Below are 10,853 nucleotides of genomic sequence, written 5' to 3'. Positions count from 1 at the left end.
AGCTGGAACTACAGATGCCCACCACCACACCTGGCTAATTTTTTTGTTTTTAGTAGAGACGGGGTTTCACCGTGTTAGCCAGGATGGTCTCGATCTCCTGACCTTGTGATCCGCCTGCCTCAGCCTCCCAAAGTGCTGGGGTTACAGGCATGAGCCACCGTGCCTGGCCTTTTTGGCTTTGTTTTTAAATTTGAGACAGGGCTGGGCGCGATGGCTCACGCCTGTAATCCCAGCACTTTGGGAGGCCGAGGTGGGTGGATCACCTGAGGTCAAGAGTTTGAGACCAGCCTGGCCAATATGGTGAAACGCCATCTCTACTAAAAATACAAAAATTAGCCGGCCGTGGTGGCAGGTGCCTGTAATCCCAGCTACCTGGGAGACTAAGGCAAGAGAATCGCTTGAACCCTGGAGGCGGAGGTTGCAATGAGCCAAGATCATGCCATTGCACTCCAGCCTGGGTGACAAGAGTGAAACTCCATCTCCATAAATAAATAAATGAATGAATAAATAAATAAATAAATAAATAAATAAATGAATGAATGCAAGGTCTAGCTCCATCACCCAGGTTAGAATGCAACCTTGACCTCTTAAGCTCAAGTGATCCTCCTGCCCCCGCCTCCTCTGTAGCTGGGACCACAGTTGTGCACCACCATGCACAGCTCCTTTTTAAATTTTCTGTAGAGATGGGATCTCACTTTGTTACCCAGGCTGGTCACAAACTCCTGAGCTCAAGTGATGCTCTCACCTCAGTCTCCCAAAGTGCTGGGAGCCACTGCACCCAGCCCAGCCTCCTCTTCTTATAAGGACACCAGTCATTGGATATAGGGCCCAACATAACCTCATCTTAAATGAGTACATCTGCAGAGATCTATTTCCAAATAAGGTCACGTTCTGAGGTTCCAAATGTTCATGAATTTTGGGAGGGGCCCAATTCAGTCCACTACAGGGACACTTGGCTGGTAATGATAGGAGAGACCATGAGAGCTCTGGGGGAATCATGGGAAATGGAGAAAGAGGGTGGTCAGGGGAGAGTGGGGCAGAGTCATGGGGCTGTGTGGTGAGTAAACATCTGTGGACAAGCTGTGTCTTCCCTATCTGCTTCCCAGTAGTCCACCACTGGAGCTAGCTTGAATGGGTTTCTGATCCCAGCAACCAAATGCTCCCTACAGAGAGAAACTTCTCTAGTAAGGAACTGTAGAAATGATCCCTGGAAGTATAGTCTTACAGCAACCAAATGGTGCCTAAGACAGCCTCTCGCTCTCCCTATAAAACCACCGAATGTTTTATTATATTCTCCAACCTCTAAGAGAGATGTTATGAACCATTTTGCTGAGGGCAAGACACACTATATCCACAACACGCTCTTGATCTTGTAACTACTGACTTTGCGCTTTTTAGGAAGTGAGAAACATCTGAGGGGAACATGAACAGAGCCAGCTCCTCATCCTAGGCTGGGTGCTGACTGCCTGGCAGCATTACCCAGACTGGCTCTGGGAGGAAACTCCCCCACCCCAGAGGCTGTGATCTTTTTCCAAGGGGTCCCACCCCTTCCTCTCATTCCCTTCCCGAGCCCCAGCTGTGGAACCCAAAACTCACAGGGAAGAGGCTGGACTCTGAGCTTGGGAATCTCCATGTCACAGGGGCTGAAAGGACAGCTGGACCCCACTTCCCCCTTTTCCAAGTGGCTGACATCAAACCCCATGCTCCCTCTTTCGCTGCAACAGTTTTGGGAGCCAGGATTGGGCCCCATTCTAGTGGGGGTGGAGGACCTCAGTACAGGGAGATGCTCAGGGTCTTGGCTGGATCAGGCCAGAGCTGGGGTCCCCCCAGTAGACGATGAGGCGACTTTGCATCTGCCAGACAGGAAACCTAGGGAGGCCAGAAGCAGAGGAGGAAAGGAGGCAGTCACGTTCCTCTGATTCAGACTGGAGTTTCTACACCTGAATGGAAACGGGCCACACACAGGAGTGGGAGTGCAGTTTCTGTTCACAGGGACATGCACAACCACATCCAGACACACCCAACCCATCCCCATACCACTATCACGCATGTGCATGAACACACAGTTTTTCCTTTTGTACAGATGGGGTCTCACTGTGCTGCCTAGGCTAGTCTCAAACTCCTGTCCTCAAGTGATTCTCCTGCCCAAAGTGTTGGGATTACAGGGGAGAACCCCATGCATCCTGCCTTTTTTTTTTTTTTTTGAGATGGAGTCTCACTCTGTTACCCAGGCTGGAGTGCAGGGGCATGATCTCTGCTCACTGCAACCTCCGCCTCTCGGGTTCAAGGGATTATTCTGCCTCAGCCTCCCAAGCAGCTGGGATTATAGGCACACGCCACCACACCCAGCTAATTTTTTGTATTATTATTATTATTTTTTCCAGTAGAGACAGGGTTTCGCCATGTTGGCCAGGCTGGTCTCAAATGATCCGCCCACCTCGGCCTCCTAAAGTGCTGGGATTACAGGCATGAGCCACTACATCCGGCCTTTCCTTTTCTTATTGAGGGCCCAGCACAGAAGATTATTAAAAACCACACAAAGTTGTGTGGGATGAAGTTCCCCTAAAAAACACAGAAATAGAAAGCACTGAAGCTGCTGGCTTTCTGGCACAAGCCCTTCCTGCTGCAGATGGACCCCTCCTGCACAGGGACCACAGCCCTTGAAGGTACCAGCCCTAAGGTACAGCCCTTTGTCAGTGCCCATCTCCCCTACCCTCTTTTTTTTCGTTTTTGAGAGTGCACAGCTAGGCCTCCCTGCACACAGAGCCACCTTTGGAAGTTCTGTGCAGCAAGGCTCTTTGCCCAGGCTCACTTTTTTCTGTACATCATCACCATCAGCATTTTGATTATACCTGCACCATCAAAACAGGTTATACCAAATGCAGATGAGTTTCTGGGGCAGCAGTTTGCACTGACCCCATCCAGCTGGGCAGAAGCAGGGCTTTTCCAGGATCCTGGCGGGGGATAGATGTGCAGCCTGAAGGCGAGGTCCTGGAAGAGTCCAGAAATTGTGGAAACTGGGCTCTGTAAAGCCTGGACAGACTTCCATTGAGTGAGAGTAGCTTAGGAACAACTTAGAAATTGTGCAATGCTGATGGACTCTCAGCATGGACATATGCAAACCAGATGCAACATTATGCAAATTATATATAAAATACATGCACAGGTCTCCCAACTATTGCAAATGCCAGATATGGTCCTTGAGGACCCTGAGTTTAGCTGAGACCTGTTGTGGGGCAGAGAGATCACCCTGGACTTGCTCCTTCCTCCCTACCCTCCCTCCCTCCCTCCCTCCCTCCCTCCCTCCCTCCCTTCCTTCCTTCCTTCCTTCCTTCCTTCCTTCCTTCCTTCCTTCCTTCCTTCCTTCCTTCTTTCTTTTTTTTTTGTGTGTGTTGAGACTGACTCACACTCTGTTGCCCAGGCTGGAGTGCAGTGGCGTGATCTTGGCTCACTGCAACCACTGCCTCCCAGTTTCAAGCCATTCTTGTGCCTCAGCCTCTGGAGTAGCTAGGACTACACACATGAGCCACCACACCCAGCTAATTTTTGTGTTTTCAGTAGAGATGGGGTTTTACCATGTTGGCCAGGCTAGTCTTGAACTCTTGACCTCAAGTGATCCACCTGCCTCGGCCTCCCAAAGTGCTGGGATTACAGGTGTGAGCCACTGCACCCAGCTAGGACTTGCCAATTTTCTTATGGTGGGCAGGAAGGGCTTTGCTCCAAGGTGGTTCACACACTGGGGGGAAGAAATCAGGCAAGGAGTCAGTTAGACTCGGGTTTGAATCCCAGCTCTTCCACTCACAAGTTGCATAACCTCCTTGGAGTCACTTCACCCCTCTGAGCCTCTGCTTTCCTATAATAAAATGATTATTATTATGAGGAATAGATGAGAACTTTGGCCAAGGCTCCCATGTGCACAGTTGTGCACATAGCAGATGCCCAGTGAGTGTGGCAGGGCTCTGCACAGAGTCCTTTCTTGGAGGTTGGATATCTGGGGCTCCTTTCTAGTCACTGCAGTAGCAACTATGCCCCCTCAGCTCATGGGCAGGACCTTCTTGCAAGGCAGCACATGCAGCTCTGGGTTTGGAAAATGTCAGTGCTTAGATGGGCCAGGAATCCATGTTCCTCTCACTCATCAAGAAATCTGGCAGAGGTCACACTCAACAGGGGTGCTGTGGGTACCCAACCCAGACTCCCTTTCCCTGGTCAGTGTACCCACAAATCCCCTGGCTGCAGGTGTGATGACTGGGAATGCTCCCAGCTGCCCCTTCTGCGAATTGCCCTTCACTGAGGAGTGACTAGCTGATAGGGTGATATGGTTTGGCCGTGTCCCCACCCAAATCTCATCTTGAATCGTAACTCTTACAATTCCCATGTGTCACGGGAAGACCCTGGTGGGAGGTGATTGAATTATGCAGGCAGGTCTTTCCTGCACTGTTCTCATGATAGTGAATCAGTCTCACAAGATCTGATGGTTTTAAAAAGGGGAGTTTCCCTGCACAAGCTCTCTTTTCTTGTCTGCCGCCATGTGAGACATGCCTTTCACCTTCCACCATGATTGTGAGGCCTCCCCAGCCATGTAACTGTAAGTCCAATAAACCTCTTTCTTTTGTAAATTGCCCAGTCTAGAATATGTCTTTATCAGCAGCGTGAAAACGGACGAATACCCAGGGGGACATAAAAGGCAGCCTCCTCATCTCCTGGTGGACAGCCCAGTGTTAGTTTATGTTGCAGAGCCCCCTTGGTCAGGCCCCTCTAGACTCTACCTGGGATCCATTCTTGCTCTATTTCCATCCTCTCCTGTTTTCCTACCTCCCTTATGTGTCTCTCCCAGGAGCCCCCTCGATAAATGACCTGTAACTAGATCACTGTCTCAGGATCTGCTTTTGTGGAACCCACCCCAAGAGAGGGGGACAGACCTGCATGCAGAGGGGGACATTAACTTGTATAGTCAGGAACCCTAGGGTAGCATGGGCTCACAGAGGAAGAAGCGCCTGGGTTCCTGGGCTTGGGGAAAGGGATCAGAGGGTGTTTCACAAAACAGGCAACACTAGAATCCACCGCATGGGGAGAAGCACCCTGGGTGGTGGGTAGGGCATGTGCATGGCCTGGAGGCAGGAGAGAGCCTGGTATGTTTGGGGAACCTGCAGAGCTCTGGGTAGCCCAGGCTCCAAGAGAGGTTTGCAGGGGCCAGACGAGAGGGGCCTTGAATACCCCAGTGAAGAATCTGGACTTTACAGCCGGGAAACAAGACGTACAGAACTGTCAGGGAAAGCATCCTGTGGCTGCAGCTTGTGTGGAGCAGACACTGGAGGTGGGGTGCCAGTGGGGTGGCCCTGGCAGCTGTCAGCCACCAGGCTAACAGGCACCGAGAGATGGGGAACAGGGTGAGATTCTAAAGGCTTTCAGGACAAAGGACTGAAAGGCCTTGGTGGCTAATTTGGGGACTCTGGGTGTGGGAAGGAGTCTAGAAGGCACCACAAAGAGGGGAGACAAAATGTCAGGCTGAGGCGGGGTTGAATGAGCTGTACAGGGCAGGGGTCTGCATTCCCTGTGCCCACCACAGCTAGAGCCAGCCTGAGCCTCCAGCTGGAAGGTCTGGACACTGACCAGAGTATGTGGCACAGCTGGCCTGACCCCAGTAGGACCTGGGGCTGCCCCTCACTGGAGGGGCTGGCCTCCAGGTCTGATTAGGACAGGGATGGGGAGAGGCTGGGGGCGGGGGAGTGAAGTGGAGTGCAGAGCTGCTCAGGCATCAATGCGGGGGTGTGGTTGCAAGGCCCTGGGAAGGGCTCTCCGTCAGCTCTTCTCTAACTCTTCTATTCATGGGCACCAGAGTAAAAACTACACAAGATTACCCGCTGGTGTGGGGGAGGCAGACTTGCAATGCAGGGCGGGTGCAGAGAGGCCAAAATGAGCAGGGGAGGGGGCTACCCTCCATGAGGGGAAGGAAGGGGAGGTTGTTGCCATGGAAGACTCATGCTTGGACAGGCAGAACCTGACCTTCACCCAGACACTGTCCTTATCTCAGACCTGCTCTGCCTTAATTCCTTAATTTGCTGGGACATTTGCTGGGCACCCGGTGCTGGAAGCGCAGACAGGTCGGCTCCAGGCTCTGTGCTCAAGGCACCCAGAGGGGCAGAGGTGGACGAGAGTTAGAGAAGCCCCAGGAGGGGCCAGAAAGGGGCCTGGGGAGGTGAGAGGGGAAGGAGCATCCATGGTGGGAGGCACGTGCTCCAATCAGAGGGAGGGGACTTAGGAGGGGACATGACTGGAGGGGAGAGGGTTGCGTGCAGGCTGAGGACTTGAGGAGGCTGGGGGGGTGGTACATGGAGACGCTTGGCCTTCAGCCCCTTGAATCCACTCCAGACCACTTCCTAGTGCCACTGCCATTTTCTGTTTCTGAGTCAAGCTCCAATCCAGACTGGTAGTCTTGGATGCAGGGGCCATCTCCTGCCCAAGTTGGCTGAATGGATGCACCGTGGGTGTTAAATGGGTCATTCTGTAGCCATGAGGAGATGGCACTAGGCAGGCTGGCACTGGGATCCAGGCAAGAGATGCTGGAGATGAGAGAGGGTGGGCATTTTGGAGACAGAGTCACCAGGCTTCAATGAGCTGGCTGGAGAAGGGTCAGGGCTAAGGTCAGGGTTGGTGGGGCCCCAGGATTCTGTCTTATGCTTAGGGCTAGATAATATATTTGGCATCTATTCAAAAGGGCTCCCCAGGCCGGGCACGGTGGCTCACACCTGTAATCCCAGCACTTTGGGAGGCCGAGGCGGGCGTATCACGAGGTCAGAGTATCGAGACCATCCTGGCTAACACGGTGAAACCCCGTCTCTACTAAAATACAAAAACTTAGCCGGGCGTGGTGGCGGGCGCCTGTAGTCCCAGCTACTCGGGAGGCTGAGGCAGGAGAATGGCGTGAACCTGGGAGGTGGAGCTTGCAGTGAGCCGAGTTCGTACCACTGCACTCCAGCTGGGTGACAGAGCGAGACTCCTTCTCAAAAAAAAAAAAAAAAAAAAAGGGCTCCCTGCCAGGGCCTGATCCTCTGACACCCCTTTCTCCTCCAGAGCAGCCCAGCCTTCTCCTTTTGCCGGGGTCCCACCCACCTGTCCTCGCCACCCACCATGTGACCTTTGAGGCCTTCCCCAGGTTAAGTCTTTGCAGCCGGGAATCCCACATTCCTGGCTATGCTGGTGTTGGCCAGCAGCCCCAGTTCCTTCGGGAAAGAGCGGACAGGAGGCTCCCACGGGTGGGACTGTATCCTTTCCTTCCCTCCCTTGCCCCAGGAGCTGCACTGGGATTAGGGTATCTTCCTCTCTGGCCATAGCACCACAGTCCCACCTCCAGTCACAGTCTCCCCTCCCCTCCCTCTCCCTCCCTCTCTCCATCCTCCTCCTGTGTCTCTGGCCTCATGAAAAGGCCCATCGTCCCCCCAGCTGCCCACCATGGAGTGGGTGGTTGGTAGTGCCAGTTAGGTGGCAGTGCTGGTGCCTGAGCCAGGGGGAAGGCTGGAGCCATGTTGGTGAGGATGGAAGGGAGCAGCTGAAAGCATCCAGGCGATGAGGCCTTTTGACTTTTGAGGGGCTCCTGGATGACTACAGGCTTCTGGCTTGGGGGGCCTTTTGCTGAGACAAGGACAGAGGGGCACACCAGTTTGGAGGGAAGCCATACTGAATTGGAGGTGCCTTCAGGTACCCCGGGGGAGAAGGCTGTCTGGAGGCCAGCAGGATATACACACTGTTAAGGTGTCCCATTTGTTGGCTGCCCCTTTGAAGCTGGGGGCAGGGCGGGGACGTGCTGTAGTGCAAGGTCAGAGGTCCACCCTATCCCACTGCTGTCCAGGGCTCCTGTTAGAGCCACAGGGAAGTGGCTGACTGGCTGTCCTGGTGCCCCCTCCTCCCCGATAGCTGATGAAGGCACTTAGTCAGAGGGCACGGCTGGCTGAGGCCACAGACCCTCTGCTGCCCCGAGGCCATCCTTCCCTGTTCCACGGCCTGGCACTTCCCAGGTGGCTGCTGCACCACGGATGATCTTTCCAGCTTTGGGTCCCTCATGTGTTTTTCGTCCTTCCCCCCACGCCTAGCCTCTCTTCTCACCATCTCCTTCCCAGGAGCCCTCCCTTTCTCCTCCTGCAAACCTCATTCTTCTCCTTTTCCCATAATCAGGAAAAGCTTTGATTGCCTATTATACCTGGAGCCCAAATTGTCACCAGGAGAGAAACTGGTTTCCCCCACCTTGAGAGCCTGACCTTAGACACTCAAGTGTGCCAGTCAGGGCAACATTCCTGGGAAGAGAGGGGAGGAGTCTAGGTTCCAACCAGGCAAGGGTCACCCTCCCCAGAAGAATGGGCCAAATGACTCCTAATACAAGGGAAAATAGAGACAACCCCCGAAAAAAGTCTTACAACAAAACCAGTTAATGTTCAAAACCTGCCCCATCTCATTTCTTTGAAATTGAAGATAATTTAACTCATCAGAAAAAAATAAAGGCTATGGGAATGAAGAGATCTCCAAAGGAGTTTGTAGGCTGGGCACAGTGGCTCACACCTGTAATCCCAGCACTTGGGGAGGCTGAGGCAGGTGAATCATTTGAGGTCAGGAGTTTGACACCAACCTGGCTAACATGGTGAAAGCCTCTCTCTACTAAAAATACAAAAATTAGCCAGGTGTGGTGGCGCGTGCCTGTAATCCCAGCTACTCAGGAGGCTGAGGCAGGAGAATCGCTTGAACCTGGGAGGCGGAGGTTGTGGTGAGCCAAGATTGTTCCACTGCACCCCAGCCTGGGCAACAGAGTAAGACTCTGTCTCAAAAAACAAACAAAGGAGTTTGTGTGGTGTAAGAAGAAAACTGGGGACATTTAGGGTGAAAACTAAGGAAAATGAGTCAGTGAAGGAGATCAGAAAGAAGTGGTCAGAGGAGCTGGAAGAGGGGTGGGAGAGGAGGGGAGAGAGACAGGGAGAAAGATAGGGGGAGACAGAGACAGAGAGAGAGAGAGAGAGAGAGAGAGAGAGAGACACCAGCCAAGATAAGAGATCAAGAGGTGGAGGAGTTTCCAAGAGACTGAGAGAAGCTGCAGGTGAAGAGTTGGAGTTCACAACCCAGAGGGAAGGTGGTGGTGCCCTCTGCCTAGACCAAGTTGGGTGGAAGCAGGGTGGGAGGTGAGGGAGTCATGGAGTGCAGGCAGTGGCTGTGGGGAGGGGGCAGGAAGAAGTCTAAGGCAGCTGAAGGAAAATGAGTGAGCCCAGGGAAGGGTACGGTGCTGAGCTGGAAGAGCTGAGATGTTTCTAGGCAAAGGGGAGGGAGCCAGAGAGAGGAAAGCAAGGCCCCTAGCGGGCAGGACCCAGGCTGGAGGGAAGAGGGGCAGGAGAAGGAGGAGGTGGCAGGCAGGCTGGGAGGCAGAGCACCTGCGGGCGTGGCAGGGACTGACGGGGTGGCAGGAAGCAGAAATGGCCTCTGCTTATTGGTCTGAATGGGCAGTGAGGTTTTCTCCTGAGATCTGGAGAGAGGATGGAGGGATATTTAGATAAGGCTGAGGAGAAGTGAAGGTTTGAGGACAGGCTAGACCATAGTCTCTGTGGTGGCTGCAAGGCTCTGGTGACTGCCCCTTGGCCACAGCCCCCCGCAGTTTGAGGGCGGGGCCAGAATGTTGCCTACAGGGGCGGGTCCAGGGCTGTAAGGGTGGATCTAGGGAGGGAGAGGAAACCTGGGGGGAGTAAGGATTGCTGCTCCTCAACCAGTTTCCTAGGGAAAACCAAATTTAGAATCAACAGAAATGTGGCTGGGCATGGTGGCTCACGCCTGTAATCCAGCACTGTGGGAGGCTGAGGCAGGTGGATCACTTGAGGCCAGGAGTTTAAGACCAGCCTGGCCAACATGGCGAAACCCCGTCTCTACCAATAAAATACAAAAAATTAGCCAGGCCTGGTAGCACGTGTCTGTAATCCCAGCTACTCAGGAGGCGGAGGCATGAGAATTGCTTGAACCTGGGAGGCAGAGGTTGCGGTGGCACCATGGCACTCCAGCCTAGGTGACAGAGTGAGAGACTGTCTCGAAAAAACAAACAAACAAACAAAATCAACAGAAACCTGGCAGGGCCTTCAGAATTGTAAAATGTGACTATTTGCTTTGTGGCAATGTAAAAAAAAAAAAAAATCACATTTTCACTGAGAAAGAAGAACAAATGAACAAACCGAACAAATGAACAAACCGAATGTCTGGGGACAACCTGACGCTGACATTCTCTGCCTTGCTGGTGTCCACCTGCCCACCTGCCTGGCTTGTTTATCGCTGTGCTTACAGATATTTCCTACTCTTTACTTCCTGACATCTTGACCAAGGTAACTGTGACGAGTGAAGACACAGTCTGTTGTCATTTTCCAGCAAGAACTCACCCAAGGAGTTAAGTGATGGCCCAGAGTTTTCCAGAATCATTAGCACCTGGCACTAAAATAGAGGCAGAGAGTGAATGATACTGTGCCAAGACAGGTGTCTCTTATCGTGTGAAGATAAATGCTGGTTGATATCACCCGTTAGGCCGGGTGCAGTGGCTCACGCCTGTAATCCTAGCACTTTGGGAGGCCGAGACAGGTGGATCACCTGAGGTCAGGAGTTTGAGACCTGCCTTGCCAACATGGTGAAACCCTGTCTCTACTAAAAATACAAAAATTAGTTGGGCATGGTGGTGCACACCTGTAGTCCTAGCTACTCAGGAGGCTGAGGCAGGAGAATTGCTTAACCCGGGAGATGGAGGTTGCAGTGAGCCGAGATTGCACCACTGCACTCCAACCTGACAGACAGAGCAAGACTCCATCTCAAAAAAAAAAAAAAAAAAAAAAAAAAAAAAAAAAAAA

At 52.8% G+C, this 10,853-nt stretch overlaps 1 pseudogene; it reads right to left on the bottom strand.

Moving 5' to 3' along the window:
- Positions 1-1,121: 1,121 nt before the first annotated feature.
- On the bottom strand, positions 1,122-1,223 carry LOC112633930 (annotated as a pseudogene).
- Between the last annotated feature and the right edge of the window lie 9,630 nt (positions 1,224-10,853).

Source organism: Theropithecus gelada, chromosome 10, assembly GCF_003255815.1.
Source record: "Theropithecus gelada isolate Dixy chromosome 10, Tgel_1.0, whole genome shotgun sequence".
Lineage (NCBI taxonomy): Eukaryota > Metazoa > Chordata > Mammalia > Primates > Cercopithecidae > Theropithecus > Theropithecus gelada.
Note: the sequence above shows the minus strand (reverse complement) of the source record. Positions and strands in the feature narration are given on the sequence as shown.